At 49.0% G+C, this 17,231-nt stretch overlaps 1 long non-coding RNA gene across 1 annotated transcript; it reads left to right on the top strand.

Annotated features, from left to right (window-relative positions):
- Positions 1-309: 309 nt before the first annotated feature.
- On the top strand, positions 310-8,804 carry LOC122708871. The gene is made up of 3 exons (XR_006345340.1): positions 310-1,873; positions 4,761-5,006; positions 8,356-8,804. It is a non-coding gene; the product is annotated as an uncharacterized LOC122708871 (long non-coding RNA).
- Positions 8,805-17,231: the final 8,427 nt, after the last annotated feature.

The raw sequence follows: 17,231 nt of genomic DNA, 5'->3' as shown, positions 1-17,231 counted from the left end.
CTCATGTCCATCGAATCGGTGATGCCATCCAACCATCTCATCCTCTGTCACCCCCTCCTCCTCCTGTCTTCAATCTTTCCCAGCATCAGGGTCTTTTCCAATGAGTCAGTTCTTCACATCAGGTGGCCAAAGTATTGGAGTTTCAGCTTCAGCATCAGTCCTTCCAATGAATATTCAGGACTGACTTCCTGTAGGGTTAACTGGTTGGATCTCCTTGTGGTCCAAGGGACTCTCAAGAGTCTTCTCTAACACCACAGTTCAAAAGCATCAATTCTTCGGCACTCAGCTTTCTTTCTAGTCCAACTCTCACAGCCATACATGACCACTGGAAAAAAATATAGCTTTTACTAGACAGACCTTTGTTGGGAAAGTAATGTCTCTGCTTTTTAGAGACATTGGTCTAAAGTTGGTTGAACCTGCCTTCCAATGCAGGAGATATAAGAGACATGGGTTTGATCCCTGGGTTGGGAAGATCCCCTGGAGTAGGACATGGCAACCCACTCCAGTATTCTTGCCTGGGGAATCCCCATGGACAGAGGAGCCTGGCGGGCTATACTCTATAGAGTTGCAAAGAGTCAGACACACCTGAAGCAACTTACCGTGCATGCACCTACCAGCAATAAATCAGTGATCCAGTTTCTCAGGGGTACACCTCCCACAGGAAATAATGACCAGTTTCTGGGAGGCCAGACTCCTGCCAGGGACAGTGGGGACACCTGGGGGCAGATCTGGCTTTGGGATGGGAGGCTGGCAGGAACTAAGCATGTTCCACGAAGGCACCTGACAGGAAGCCCCAGCAGGACAGATTGGGTGTGAGCATGGCTTGCAGCTGCCCAGGACTCACCGTTGACAGTAACCCCAGTGTCCTAAATCCAAGCCCCTGGCTTAACTTGGGATGCCGAGCCCCACATGGTACCTGTGGAGATGAGCTCAGGAGCCTGGGAGGACAGAGCCCTGAGACAGGGTGTCAGTGGGCCCTCAAGTCTGAGGGACTGGGTCTCCTAACTCTGCCATGGCCCAGAACTCTGTCTTAAGAACTGCCACGTGGCCCCTGTCCCTCATGATTGTCACGCCCCTTCCAGTGGGACATTTGGCATTACCCAGGATGCTGGGTGAGTGGGAGTCAGTGGACTTCCTGCTGCAGGGTTACTTTTTCTAATTTCTCTCCTGTCCTTCACTTACATCACTTAAATAAAGCTACTGGTACAGTTCTTAATTCTCTATGGCAACCCAATAGCACTACTTAGAAAGGCCAGTCTCTGAGTTAACAGCTCTTCAACAATTCATGCTTTAGGTCATAGATGATTAGCATTGCTTAGAAATTCTGCTTTCACAAAGACCTAAATGTTTACATCTCTGTGATCTAAGCTTTTTGACCCCCAACACTGTGGCAAAGGGCTGCTGTTCTGAGTTCAAATCGACCGCTTGCTGGCTGTGTAACTGAACCACTCAATTATAAGTTCTGTGCTTCCGTTTCCTCTCTGTCAGACTGTCTCTCTGCTGCATAGTGGTTGTCAGGATGGGGCTTAGTGCCTGGCAAGTGCTCAGTAAGGCTACCACTATGGTGTCCACCTGACCATTGAAGAAGCCTCACGCCCCTCCCCTCTCCAGACCCATTCCTGGGTTCATCATCTTTATTTCCTAACAACAACAGACAAGCTTTGCTCTGGGCGCTCTCTTGGTTATCCTGAAATGCCCTCCTCCATTTCATTCTGCTGCCCACATGCCACCCGCCAGACTGTTTGTTTTGGAAGCAAGAGGGCAGCCTGGGAGTGGCAGGCTTGCCCATGCGGTTCCTTGAAACAAAAGCTGCTCCCTGAATCACTGCTGGGAGAAGCCAGCACATCCAAGCAGCTACAAAGGCATGTCAGAGGTAGGATACTCTGTGGGCAGGACTGCGGGGGTATGGGGTGGGTGCTCAGGCAGAGTGGTGGGGATGGAGGGTTTGCAGGCCAAGCATGTGGTGTCGGCTTTGTCTTGGGGGATTTGGAGAAGAGGCATGACAAAGTTTTAAATAAGAAAGGGGTGTGATCAGAGTTGTGGGTTAGAAAAGTCCTCTGAACTCTTTGATGAGTCTTTCCGGAAGGAAAGACACCCCCTAGATTCCAGTATCTTCTCCTTCCTTTGCCCAGCACAGGTTGTCTGCTGTAGCCAACCCCCTACATAGATTCTCTGCACCCCTGCCCCACTGGAGTGCTCTCCACATGGCAACATTTTCCCTGTACTTAAGGCCTGGCTTGATTCTTCCTCTTCCAGAAATTCTTTCCTATCCCTCAGCACATGTTTACGGCTCCCTTCCCAGACCCCAGGGTTCTTTCCCACACCCCACAGGCCAGCGCCACTCAGAACTTGCTACTCTGTGGGCCTAATTCTTGGAGCGTGCAATGCTGTGGAAAGAACAAAACTGTACAGTCAGAAAATTCAAGTTCAATTTCAGGTTCTGTCCTTGGCAACTTGTGATCTTCAGCGTCTCCCTCAACCTCTCTGAGCCAGAGTTTGGTCACTTGATCAGTAGGACCATACGATGCAACTCTCAGGACTGGGATATGCACCAGAAGAACTAAAAGCATACTGTAAATAGTGATTTTTAAAAAAGAAGTAAAATGATCTTTATTTCTAGATAACATGATTGCCTATCCATAAAATCTGAAGAAATTTACTCCAAAAAGCTAGTCAAATGAGCTTAGGGTGGTAGAATACAGGAGCAATACACAAAAACAATTTTATTTTTATATACCATCAAGTGAGAGAAGCCAGACCCATACACAGGAAAAACATAAATAGGAAAAGAAAAACCACTGCTCTCCCATAGGACGTCCCTGGTGGCCCAGTGTTTAGGACTATATGCTTTTACTGCCAAGATCCTGGGTTCAACCCCTGGTCAGGGCACTAAGGTTCCCACATGCCGTGCAGTGCAGCTGAAAACAAACAAACAAACAAAAAAAAGCCCACTACTCTCCCTCCAAAAAACATACTCCATGATTCCAGTTTTATAATAGAAACTGTGGGAAGTGCAAGCTAATTTATGGTGGTGGCGGTGAAGTTGCCAAGTTGTGTCCGACTCTGGCAACCCCATGGACTGTAGCCTGCCGGCCTCCTCTGTCCATGGGATTCTCCAGGCAAGGATACTGGAGTGGACTGCTATTTCCTTCTCCAATACTAACTTATAGTTACAAAGAAATTAGAGGATGGAGAGGTAAAGTGGGGCAAGAGGAGGGTTTGCAAAGTTTGAGGTGCAATGAAAATGTTGACTGTTGTGATTGTGTTATTGTGTAAACAATGATGGTAAACAAAAAAATGGGAAGAGGCATGGGCTGCAAAGCCAGGGGGACCTGGGGTGGGACCTTGGCTCTGAGTCCCACTGGTTGACTGTCTCTAGGCAGGTCAACCAGAGTCTCTGGACTTGCTTTTCTCCTCTGTAGGTGGGGAGCTTAGTACTTGCCTCTGGGATTAATGTGAAGATCAGATATGGTAAGAGGTTGGCACATTGCCTGGCACATAGTGGCCTGGCAATTGGTGTTAGCACCATGCCCTCCTTATCGCCAAACAACAGTCCTTTGGACATGGGAATACATATGTGTCTATTGATTGCCTGGCTGATTTAATTATGGACCACACAAATAAAGGGATATAGGATGGATAGGTAGGTAGACGGGTGGGTAAATGGATGGATGAGTGGACTGGTGGACAACTGTCTGACTGAATAAATGAATAAATAAATGAGTGGATGACCAAACGGATAGCTGAAAAAAATCAAGAAGCAAAGGAATGCCTGAATGAATGAATGAATGAATGAATGAATGATGAATGGAGTGAGCACATCACTAAATGAGTGACAGGAGGGACCTGGCAGTAAACAACTGATCTCCTTCAGGCCAGAGGCCCACCCTCCTCCTGGCCTTCGTGGTATGAGTAAAGCACCAGTTGCCTTGAAGGCTCTCTTAGCGGCGGCCAGGTGCCCCTGCCAGGTAACCAGGGTAACCAGGTTCCTGAAGAGAGGCAGCTGTTGGCTCCTTGGCAGTCCCATCGAGGCCTATCTTGGCAACAAGGACAAATGTTCTGGGTCTGCACGGACTAGAGGCGGTGCCCTCTCTGAGCTGCCAGTGGGCAAGCTCGGACAAGGTGCTCTCCCAGCTCGGACTGGGGCTTCGTCCTTGGTGGTCATCAACTTCCTGCTGAGGAAGTGGGCATCGCTTGTCCCACGAGAGAAGAGGCAACTGGCCTGAGCAAGCTAGGGAGGCAGGTTAGATTCCTAGGAAAGGAGGACCTGCAGAGAGGCCCCCATCCTGCTGATTGTGAGCTCGTGGGTCAGGAGATGGCTCCGTCAGTCACAGCAGCCTCTTGGGGCAAGGAACAAAGACCCATTTGCAGCAGCGCCCTGACTGAGGAGCCATTCACAGCACGGGCCCCATACTTACAACATCTGTGGGAGGCAGCCTGGCAGTGCTTGCCTGTCAACCCGTTTATAGACAAAGAGGCCCTGATAGGAAAAAAAGACTTGCCCAAGGTGTGAGAGTGCAACAGCAGAGACTGAAACCCCCCGCCAGGCTCTCCATACCTCCACCCTTCTTGGCTGACTTCCTGCGTGCGTGCTTAATCGCTCAATCATGTTCGACTCCTTGCAATCCTATGGTCTGTAGCCCACCAGGCTCCTCGGTCCATGGAATTCTCCAGGCAAGAATACTGGCATGGGTAAGCATTCCCTTCTCCAGGGAGATCTCACCGACCCAGGGATCGAACCCAAGTCTCCTGCCTTGCAGGCAGATTCCTGACCATCTGAGCCACCAGGGAAGCCCGTCTCTACAGGCCACAGGGGATTCAGTGACACAGCAGGAGGAGGACACCCTCTGGCCACCCCAAAGAAGTGGCTTTTCGTTGCTACTCCTGTAAAATTGTGCTGAACTCGTTGCCTGGGTCACTCCGCAACTGGCTAGCTGAGAAGAATCTGTCTCTGAAGCCTCAGGTCACTTTGTTCAAGTCCTTCTTTCCTCCTCCCTGAGTTGCAGGTGAGTCTCGTCTGCTCTCTGCTGCTGGGCCTGAGCACTTCAGTGGAGAGCATGGCCCTTCTCCCAACACCCTTCACCCCTGCCTCCCCCCACACCTGTCATGTCTAACAAGTCCCCAAAGTGGCCACTGAAGTTCCCATGGCAAGTTAGTGAAAGAACTGAGTGGCCCGAGGATAAACAGCCAAATAAAACACAGAAGATGAAAGCAGAAGACTTCTAGAAACAACCGTGTGTTACCCCAAAAGCACAGATTTCTAAAGGTGGGATTCTAGGCAGCAGGACGTGTCTGCGGACAGATAATCAGGCCACGGGCTCTTTTCAGAGGTTTAATCACACAGCCATCACCAATTCCGTCCAAGCAGAATTCTCAAGTGTATCACCTTTCATTTTTCTTAGGACAAACGTGCCCTTTTGTCTGCTCTGTTGGCTTTTCATTCAGGAAGAGTGGGCAAAAATACCCTTTAATTTACCAAAAATGGTTTTTAAATGCATCAGCCAACTCGGAACTATCAGGGAAGGTAATGGTTCTTTCCCTTCATAATGATGGAGTAAATTTCAGCCAAGATGAATTTAAATGATGTTCATGGGCTGTAGTTTTTTTGTTGTTGTTGTTAATTTCATCCATCATGACTAAGTCACTGAACTTTCACAGCTCCAGACCATTCTTAGAGTATCTCTTGCCTTGTTCAAAACCAGCCTCAAACAATTTTCAGCTGGATAACAAGAGGTGGGTCTTTTTTTCCAGCAGGGCAGTGGCTGAGAGCTCTGGAATCTGACAGTCCTGGGCTCGGGTCTTGGCTTTGCTGGTGCTTGGCTGTATGGCTTCGAAACTGCCCCTTAACCTCTCTGTGCCTGTCTCCCTCACTTATTTCTCAAGGGCAGATAAAGATGTTATCTGGAACTTTGCAGGGTTATTTAAAGATTAAATGAAATGATGTATGTGAGGGATCTGTCACAGTAAACTCAATGAATCTTAGTTACTGCTACTATTCTAATACGAAGGCAGCATTATCTTTATTTTGTTGTCACTATTTGTTGCTGTTCAGTTGTCCAGTCGTGTCCGACACTTTGTGACCCCAAGGACTGCAGCACGCCAGGCCTCCCCGTCCCTCACCATCTCCAGAGTTTGCCCAAGTTCATGTCCATTGCTTCAGTGATGCCATCCAGCCATCTCAGCCTTTGACGCCCTCTTCTCTTTCTGCCCTCAATCTTTCCCAGCATTAGGGTCTTTTCCAACGAGTCGGCTCTTTGCATCAGATGACCAAAATACTGAAGCTTCGGCTTTGGCATCAAGTATTCAGAGTTGATTTCCCTTAAGATTGACTGGTTGGATCTCCTTGCTGTCCAAAGGACTTTCAGGAGTCTTCTCCAGCAGCACAGTTCGAAGGCATCAATTCTTTGACGCTCTGCCTTCTTTACTGTCCAGCTCTCACAACAATATGTGACCACTGGGAAGACCATAGCCTTGAGTATACAGACCTTTGTCGGCAGAGTAATGTCTCTGCTTTTCAACAGACTGTCTTAAATTTGTAATCACTTTCCTGCCGAGAAGCAAATGCCTTCTGATTTGATGGCTACAGTCACCGTCTGCAGTGATTTTAGAGCCCAAGAAGAAATCTGTCACTATATCACTCTATCCTTTATCTTTTTACCAAGCCGTTTTCCTTTATGATTTGGCTACTCCCTCCCCACAGGGCTTCTCAGGTGGTACAGTTGATAAAGAGTCTGCCTGCCAATGCAGGGGATGCTAGTTTGATTCCTGGGTTGGGAAGATCCCCTGGAAAAGGAAATGGCAACCCACTCCAGTATTCTTGCCTGGGAAATCCTATGGACAGAGGAGCCTAGAGGACTAGAGTCCATGGGGTCACAGAGAGTCAGACACAACTGAGCAATTAAATAACAACAACTATCCTAGGTACTCGGGATATACCAGTGAAAAACACAAAGATTCCCATTTCCATTTCTCTGGTTCTCCAGTTCTGTCTGGATGCGGTTAGTGGGCATGGGGAGAGAGGGACAGATAAACAAAAAGAATGAGTAAATTATATGGTACATTTAAGGTGAAATAGTCGAGCCAAGTAAAGGAGATTAGGGACGCCAAGGAGGGGCGGGTGCGGTCAGGCTTGGTCTCAAGGAGAAGGTGATACTTTACGCACACACCTCAAGGAGGTAAAAGAATGAACCACACCGCTGTTCTCAGGAGAGGCGCCCAGGCGGGGCTGTCTGTGCGAAGAGCATCCCAAGCGCCTATGTGATGGAATATTTTAAACTTCAGGCATTAAAAAGACACTCCCTGGACCCATGAGCCTTTGAAAGTGATTAGGACCAGAAGAAAAGAATCTATTAGCTTCAAAATTAAAAATGACGATATTGAAATGAATAAACATTGAATTGTATGTCCACCTGTAATGTAACATTTTGTCAACTTCCCTAATTGCTGAGTTTCCCAATTGCGTGTTTGAATGTCTTAACATTTAATAACAGAGATTAGATTTCTTTTACTTCACAAAAAGCTCCCAAACATATATGACTGTTAAGAAATCATAGACCATTTACAGTAAATTATTTATTAAATAATTTATATAATTATAAATTACAGTAAATAAATGATTTATTATAAATTACATTATCACTTGTTATTATTAATGGTTTATTTGTAAACATTTATTAAAAGCATATTTATGAAAGCCCTTGTAAAATTTGTAGCAAAATAGACTTGCTTTGATGTGTAATGGGCTAAGTTTTAGTATATTTGATGTAATAAGGAGTGGAACCTGTGAAAGTAAGATTAGGTCCAAGATGATTTTAAAATAGTCCTGCATCCAGTGTTGGCATCACCCCACAAGAATGGGTCACATTTCAGCAAACAAACGAAGAAATGCAAATTGTCCAGTCTCAGCCCGGATACTCTGAGTCTCCCTGGGCGGGGGCTCAGCAGTCTACATTAGCAGCCTTCCAAGTGATCCTGATACGTGCATGCACACTCAGGTTAGAGAACCAGTGCTCATAGCAAGGTTATTTGTGTGACCGGCTTCTTGCTCTAACATCACAGTTTCAAGGCACAGAGGTTACCTTCGAGGTTGGCAAGTCCTCAGCCAGGGATCACTTCTGAAGGTCTCTGAGAGGCTCACATCAGGAACAGTTGAGATTTTTGAGGACTGGCTCCCGATTTCCAGAGGAGCTGACCTTGCTTGAACAAAAGGATTCTCCAGCTTGCTCCCCTCCCCCTGCCCCCTCTTGGCACCACAGATTTTGAAATTCTAGAATCACTCAGGACGCCCAGTTCTGAAAAAGTCTTTCAGAGGAAAACTCATAGCGAGAGTTGTTTTTTGTTTTTTGTTTTTTTTAGATCTTTTGTGAGATCTGCGTAGACACCCAGTGACCAGGAGAAACCTTCCAGAGTTTTCATAACTGTTTTTTAAAAATAAATTTATTTTCTGACATGTACACACTGCTAGATTTGTTTATTTAATTTTGCCTGTGCTGGGTCTTCTTTCCTGCATGCGGGCTTTCAGAGCAAGGACTACTCTCCAGTTCGGTGCTCTAGCTTCTTCTCACTGCGGTGACTTCTCTTGTTGCAGGTCATGGGCCCTAGGCCCACAGCCTTCAGCAGTTGTGGCAAATGGGCTCAGTTGCTCTGTGGCACGTGGAATCTTCCCGGACCGGGGATCGAACCCGTGTCCCCTGCATTGGCTGCCGGATTCTTATCCACAGTGCCACCAGGGAAAGCCTTCCTTAATGTGTGACTAGAGGAGCCAAACTTGAGAATAAAGAAGGCAAGGCAGTGGCGAGGACAGAGAGATGCCATGGGGGATGATGTTACAAAACAAGGCCAAGGAGGAGGTGGGGAGAGAAAGACCCCAAAAGAGACGCACGTGCATCTCCCGCTCCATCTCTCCAGCCCCGCAGGGAAGAGTAAGCTGTAATGTGGCAGGAGAACCAGGACAACGCTTCCAGAGCTTTCCACTGACCCCAGCTCAGGCCATCCCGATGGAAAATCACTTCACTGGCTTCCTGTGCCTTTTCCACTCGGCTGGTTCCTGAGATTTTCCAGCCCAGTGAGCAGTGGATTTAGATGAGCAGCAGGAAGAAAACAGGAGAGAGGGATGGGGCAGAGAGAGCCTGGAGGACTTCAGGGAAGCCACCCTGGGGGGTAACCAGGAGCTGAGACCTGGGACCTAGAGGCCAGCGGTGTTAGAATCTGGAGAGGAATATTCCAGGGAGAGAACAAAAAGCCCAAGGGCTCAGAGCAGGCAAGGACTCAATGCTCAAGCAGCAGGAAGAAGCTCGGAGCGGTGGGAGGTATGGGGAGCAGGTAAAGAGTTAAGGTGAATTCACCAGGGGGCGGGGGTGGGGGGGGAGGTGGGCTCTGCAGGATCGCTGTGCCAAGGTGAGGAACTGAGATGGCATCCATCATATTCAGTTGGGGTTGCCAGATAAAATAGAGGGCACCCAGTTAAATCTGAATTTCAGATAAGTTTTATACTAAAAAATCATTCATGTGTTACCTGGAATTCAAATTTAACTAGCATTCTGTGTTTTTATTTGTGAAATATATTTTCCAAGTCCTATTTGAAAGGTAGTAGAGGGTTGGAGGAGCCTGGTGGGCTGCCGTCTGTGGGGTCGCACAGAGTCGGACACGACTGAAGTGACTTAGCAGCAGCAGCAGCAGCAGAGGGTTTTAGGGCTTCCCTGGTGGCTCAGAGGTTAAAACGTCTGCCTCCAATGCAGGAGACTGGGGTTCGATCCCTGGGTCAGGAAGATCCCCTGGAGAAGGAAATGGCAACCCACTCCAGTATTCTTGCTGTGCTTAGTCACTCGGTCGTGTCCAACTCTTTGCGACCCCCTGGACTGTAGCCCGCCAGGCTCCTCTGTCCAAGGGGATTCTCCAGGCAAGAATAATGCAGTGGGTTGCCATGCCCTCCTCCAATGGGTCTTCCCAATCCAGGGATCCAACCCAGGTCTCCCACATTGCAAGCGATTCTTTTACTGTCTGAGCCACATGGCAAGCCCCAGAATCCTGGAGTGGGTAGTCTATCCCTTCTCCAGGGGAACTTCCTGATCTAGGAATCAAACTGGTGTCTCCAGCATTGTAGGCGGATTCTTTACCAGCTGAGCTACCAGGGAAGCCCAGTGATACCTGTGAGGGCAAGGCAACCCACTCCAGTATTCTTGCCTGGAGAATCCCATGGACAGAGGAGCCTGGTGAGCTATAGTTCACGGAGTCGCAAAGAGTCGGACACGACTGAGTGACTTCACCATCACTATACAGGGTTTTAAGCGAGTTGCCCAGGTGGCACTAGTGGTAAAGAGCCTGCCTGCCAATGCGGGAGATGTAAGAGACCCAGGTTGGTCCTCTGGAGAAGGGCATGGCAACCCACTCCAGTATTTCTTGCCAGAAGAATCCCATGGACAGAGGAGCCTGGAGGGCTACAGTCCATAAGGGCACAAAGAGTCGGACACAAGACTTAGCATGCACAGAGGGTTTTAAAACAATGGAATGGCAATTTGATCTAATTTGTAGCCTAATTGGGTCGTTGGGTCTGCTCTGTGGGCTGTGGGCTGGGGAGTGGGGAGGCAGGAGGAGAAGTGGGAATTGCAGATCAGGAGGGCACAGAGGCTGCTCAACCAGGCTGGTAGCCGAGGAGCACAGCTGCGCAGGTGAGTGTCTGCTCACAAGGACAGGCCACCCACTCAGGGTTTGTCGACTAATTGAGCAGAAGGGACCCCAATCCTAGGGCTACCCCCAGTGGGCAGGGCACCCTTGCCATCAGCTGCAGTGCTGATGGGTTAACAAAACTCTCTAAGATACCCGGTGCTTGAGAAGTCTTGGGACACCCAGCATCTTGCTGGGCCACTGGGGTTGACAGCTCTCTGGGTGGACCCAGAAAGAGAGTGGCCAGGAGGAGGAGGAACTCTCAGAGATTCGTACGTGAGAGCCAGGGAAAAAGCCGCAATATGAAATGTTAGGTGTGGTCACCTCTGTGCAGGGAGTGGAGTGGTGGCTGTGAACTGGGTCAGTGGACCTTCAGGGAGTAGATGTCCCGGAGGGAAAACCTGACGAGTGACAGGAAGGGCAGACAGGGGCCAAGGCTTCATCAGTGACACCATCATATGATGTCCACATTCCAGTAGCTTGAGTTCGCCTTCCCGAGTGCTCACTGCATTACTTCTTTGAGGAAGGTGCAGGGGAACTTTGTGTCTTCGGCTCAAACCTCTTAGTGATGCCTGTGCCGTGCTGTGCTATACTTAGCTGCTCAGTCATGTCTGACTGTTTGCGACCCCTTGGACCGTAGCCCGCCAGGCTCCTCTGTCCAAGGGGATTCTCCAGGCAAGAATAATGCAGTGGGTTGCCATGCCCTCCTCCAATGGGTCTTTCCAATCCAGGAACTGAACCCAGGTCTCCCACATTGCAGGCGGATTCTTTTACTGTCTGAGCCACATGGCAAGCCCCAGAATCCTGGGGTGGGTAGCCTATCCCTTCTCCAGGGGAACTTCCTGACTTAGGAATCGAACGGGTGTCTCCGGCATTGTAGGCGGATTCTTTACCAGCTGAGCTACCAGGGAAGCCCAGTGATACCTGTGAGGGCAAGGCAACCCACTCCAGTATTTTTGTCTGGAGAATCCCCATGGACAGAGGAGCCCAGTGGGCTACGGTCCACAGGGTCGCAAAGAGACGGACACCAATGAAGCGACTGAGCACGCACGCATGCTGCTGCATGCAAGGCTCCGAGGGGGCTGTTTCTCCACTGGCCACCTGGACAGTGACCAGGCCAAGGCTGAGGTCAGCCAGCGGTCTTGAGACACAGGCTTCAGGGTGCCAGGACATGCCCGGCCGTGTCTCCTGGGCCGCAGCCAGGCTGTGGTGTGTCTAGAAATGGGACAAATGCTGCCTACGCCCTCTGTGTCCTGCCTCATCACTGGGCCCCAGAGCAGGACAGCTTGTCCCCATGAGGCTCTCTCCAGAGCCTCTCCCCACTGCCCTGGCGCGCAAATCTGGTGACCAGGCAGGGTCCGGGCGCAGGCGTGCTCCAGTCAGACAGCCGCTTGCCTCGGGGGCACCTTCCCTTGGGCAAATAAGCTCATGCAAAGAGACACCTGCGGTCGGCCTCCTTGCCAGCTTATCAGGCACTCCCACCGCCTTTGGCCTCACCTGCTCTGACGACATTACAGCAAATCCTTCTCCTTGTGGAGGACTGTATATTTTCACATCATCCTGTATTCATTTCCTGTGGCCACTATGATGAATTACCACGATCTCAGTGACCTAAAACAACATCCATGTATCCCCCTATGGGTGTGGCGGCCATCGTCACTGGGATAAAGTCAAGGTGTCGGCAAGGCTGGTTCTTCCCGAGGACTCTAGGGAAGAAGCTGATCCTCACCGCCTCTGGCTTCTAGAGTCTGCTAGCATTCCCTGGCTTGTGGCCACATCACTCCAGTGTCTGCTTCCACGGTCTCCTCACCTTTCACCTTTCCAATCTGCTGCCAACCCCACCCCCCTTAAAGACTCCAACGCCTGCTTCGGGCCCACCTGAATAATCCAGAATAATCTCCCCAGTTCAAAATCCTTAATGTAATCACTCCTGCCATGTCAGGTAACATTCAGAGGCTCTGTGGATCAGGACATGGATATCTTATTGCCAGTATTCTGCCTACCACACACCCCCATCCATCGCAGCATCTCGTCTTCACGGTGGCTCTGGGAGGCTGGAAAACTGAGGCTAAAGAAGGTTATGTGATTTTCTGAAAGTCACACAGCTAGAAGGTTGAAGGAAAGGGGAAGTGGACTCCAGGCCTGCGTGATCCTAACTGAACTTAACAGATGACATAGTCATTTAAGAGGCGAACAAGGCACCTGCATCATCAAAGAGGTCTTTGGTGTTTTCCTTCTGAGATTTCTGCTCCTCAACGTGCCCGGGCCGGCCTTTGGCCCTCCTTCTTTTCTTGGGGGTTAAGATTTGAGTATCTGTCTGAGCACAAAGGGAACACCTGCAGCCTGTCCTAGTTCGAGGAGTGACCCACATTCGGAGAAGGCGCTCAGCAAGCCATGCTGGGTCTCCGGTCTGCACAGCAGTTCAAGGGTTGCTCACACGCACGTTCACATGTGGTTTGGTAAATGATTTTCTCAGTTAACCCATGAGTTAATAAGCTTCCTGTTACTTAAGGAAATGCCCCAGACCCCAGGGACCTTCAGCCTTGATTCAACAGCCAGGAGAAGAGGGGGAAAATGGGGACTCATCTCTTGGGTGCTGAAACCAGCAGGAAAAAAAAACTCTGGGGCAAAGTTTTGTTGTGTTAAGGAAGGCATTACAGATTCAACATTTAGCTGGTGTTAGAGGGGGACAGAAAGTGTTATTCACTCCCTGGGTATCTCAAGGGCACGTAAAGGAACAGCTGCACCTGCCTACCAGGAAACGTGCTCAGGCCGCAGTAAGACAGCGGTGACTCATGCAGAGCTTGCCGGGGAAGCCAAGAAGTTGGCCGGGCTGCTCAGTGATGCGGAGATAAAGAGGAGTTAATCACTGTGTTCGAGACTCGCCTAGCCCTCGCTGAGGCTCGGGTGGACACGTGACAGCCCCCTGACGCCGGCTGCCCTCCCACCCCATGCCCATAGAGTCTGGATTCCTGCTTGGTTTTGTGCGGTGCTGGGCTTGAAAGGTCTCTCCTTCAGGGGGTCCAGGAGTCAATCCGGCCCCTTTTTTGAGGTGAGAAATGGGTCAGGGGAAGATAGCTCTGGCTGGCTGAGAAACCAGGAAATCCTGTTCAGTGAAATAAAAGTTGAAGCTATGTTTGCTTCAAGTCACATCAGCTCTGAGAATGGATTGACCTGCTTCTCAAATGTGGCTGGTGGGAAGTGACTGGGAGCCAGAGAAACAGGAAGGCTCACTGCTGGTGGAAAGAAAAAGTGGACCATCCACATTACAGAGCAATTTTACAATTTGCCCTTGGACCCACCAACTTCATATAAAGTGAAAGTGAAAGTCGCTCAGTTGTGTCTGACTCTTTGCAACCCCATGGACTATACAGCCCATGGAATTCTCCAGGCCAGAATACTGGAGTGGGTAGCCTTCCCCTTTTCCAGGGGGATCTTCCCAACCCAGGGATCGAACCCAGATTATCCCATATTGGAGGCGGATTCTTTACCAGCTGAGCCACAAGGGAAGCCCAACTTCATATAAAAGTGTACTTAAAATATGCATATTTGAATGAGATCACATAGGTTTTTAGAATTTGTTCTGGTTTTCCAATTAATAGTATATCCTGGAAATCTTGCCACTAGAATGCTTCAGTAATAACTTTTCAATGATTGCCTAGTGAACAGTATTCTAATTCCTACTGTTGGACAGCTGAGATCATGCTGACGTGTTGTACTGTAAACAATGCTGCAAGGAACAACCTGTAACTAAGTCATCGGCTCTTTCCTGGATTTTGTTTTCACCCATATAAACGCCTAATGTGGATTTCTTTAACCAAAAGGCTGCATTTTTCAGTACTCTATTATTGCTGGGTGATAAGCCACCCCAAAACTTAGTGGCTTAAAACAGCCTTAACTATTTCTCATGATTCTGAGAAATAGGGCTTTCCTGGTGGCTCAGAAGGTAAAGCGTCTGCCTGCAATGCAGGAGACCCGGGTTCGATTCCTGGGTCGGGAAGATTCCCTGGAGAAGGAAATGGCAACTCACTCCAGTACTCTTGCCTGGAAAATTCTATGGATGGAGGAGCCTGGTAGGCTACAGTCCGTGGGGTCGCAAAGAGTCAAACATGGCTGAGCGACTTCACTTTCTTTCTTGTTACTTTCATGATTCTGAGTGTTACTTAGAGAAATCCTTCTCAAGGGAATACCCTTCTGGGGTCATTCACACAACTGTAATCCCCTGGAGGGTGCGATGGGCTGGAAGGTTCTCGGTGGCCTTATTCACAGGTCTGGCAATTGATGCTGACAGTTGGCTGAAGCCTCAGTTCTCCACGTGGCCTCTCAGCCTCCAGTAGCCTAGCCTGGACTGCGGCACAATGTGGTCCTGGGGCTCCCGGAGGACCAGGGTGGAGGTTCCAAGCCCCTGTGGTCCCAACTCTTGAACTCACTCAGTGTTACTTCCGCCACATTGGCCAAAGCAAGGCCCAGGGCCAACCCACATTCAGGAGGGTGGAGAAAGAGACTCCGTCTCTTGATGAGTGGAGAAGCAAGGCCAAGAGGCACAGACACAGGAGGTGGGATTCACTGAGGACCATATTATAAGCTCAGTGGCAAAGAATTCGCCTGCGATGCAGCCGACACAGGTTTGATCCCTGTGTTGGGTAGATCCCCTGGAGAAGGAAATGGCAACCCACTCCAGTATTCTTGCCTGGGAAATCCCATGGACAGAGGAGCCTGGCGGGCTGCAGTCCATGGGGCTGCAAGAGTCAGACACGACTTAGCGACTAAACCATCCCCATAGTAATTTACATCCTAAGACATTTTCTAAAATGTTTCATATTACCCTCAGAAAGGCAGTGCCGATTGACACTGCCACCAGCCAGTGTCCCTTGGGAATATTTATTTTTAAACAAACTGGGGCAAGCACTTCTGGAAGAATGCACACAGTGTGTGACAGCAGGGGAGGATTCTGTCCCCTGAGTGGCCACAGTCACGCCCTGGGGTGGCCCCCCGGGGACCTGTTAGCACAGCCAGCATCCGGAAGGGCGGTGAAGGGATGGTCATTCCCTTCGGGCAGAGCAGGCCTGAGCTCTGTCCCTCCTCGTCTGTCTGGCGGTCACCCCTGCCCAAACCCCTCATCTCTCCCCAGACAAAATCCTCTTAAGTGTTAAGCTTCCTTCCCGCTCTGTGCCACCCGGATCTCCACCTCTGTGCCATATATCATTCAGAATGATCTTTCAAGGCACACATTTTGTTTGCAAATCCCTCTGATGTCCAGCCCATCACAGCTCCAGCCACTTCTGCCTGCTGCCCTGGCTCTGGCCACGTGGCCTCCTGCCTCATCCTCTAATGGAGCTGGCTCCTCTGCTCATGTCCTTGTCTGGACTGAATTTCCTGAGCCCCCAACTTTTCCTTTTTTTAAAAAAAAAACAAAAACAAAAACCGCTTCAGTGAGATATAATTCATGTATCATACAATTCACCCACTGAAATGTCCAGCAATGGTTTTTAGTATATTTACAGTTTTGCAACCATCACTAGCAATTTTAGAACATTTTCACCATCTCAAACAGAAACGCTGTACCCCTTAGCTGTCAGCCCTCTTCTCTCTCCAGCCTTGTCCTCCCTCCAGTTCTAAGCAACCACTAAACTACTCTGTGTCTATTTTCCTGTTCTGGCACTTCATATGCGAGAAATCATATAAGGCTTTTTGTGTGTGTAGACTTGGCTTCCTTCACTTAGCATCATGTTTTCAAGGTTCATTCACCTTATAGCATGTATTAATAGGTACTTCATTCCTATCTACAGCTGAATAATATTCCATCGTAGGCATCACCGATTCAGCAAACATGAATTTGAGCAAATTTGGGAGGTAATGGAGGACAGAGGAGCCTGGTTAAATGCAATCCATGGGGTCGTAAAGAATCAAACACAACTTAGCGATTGAACAACAACAATGGGTCTACTACATTTATTTATCCATTCATCAGCTGATAGACATTTGAGTTCTCTTCACCTTTTGGCTACTACGAATAATGAATATTTTTTAAAAGTAGGAATATGGATTTTTTTTTAAATTTTAAAATATTTTCCTGTGTTTTCCACAAAGAAAATACATGAAAGAGGAAATATGATTGAACAGCAGGGATAAAGGAAATGAAATGAATAACAAACACTTGTGCACAAGTTTCTGTGTGGACATATGTTTTCGTGTCTTTTGGGTATATACTTGGTGGAATTGCTGGATCATATGGCAATTCTATGTTTAATCATTTGAGGGACTGCCAGATTGTTTCCCAAAGTGGCTGCACCATTTCACATTCATTTTCTTCATCATCATTTCACCACCAGCAGCAGCATATGAGGGTTCCAATTTTTCCACCCAAACCCATTTTAATTCCACTCCTACTCAGGTCTCAGCCCAGGTGTTACTTCCACGTGGAGGGCTCTCGCTGGGCCATGCATACCCTCCTGGGACTGAGGTCAGCTTCTTTGCTTTAAAGAAGTGGCTTCCTCTCTTCAGGGCACTCAGGCATCAGTTATTGCAAGGATTCCATCAACACCCATCTCTCCCCACACTGTAGGCTC

The sequence above is a fragment of the Cervus elaphus genome, chromosome 15, assembly GCF_910594005.1.
Source record: "Cervus elaphus chromosome 15, mCerEla1.1, whole genome shotgun sequence".
NCBI lineage: Eukaryota > Metazoa > Chordata > Mammalia > Artiodactyla > Cervidae > Cervus > Cervus elaphus.
The sequence above is the reverse complement of the archived record's forward strand: the minus strand, read 5'-3'. Positions and strand labels throughout refer to the sequence as shown.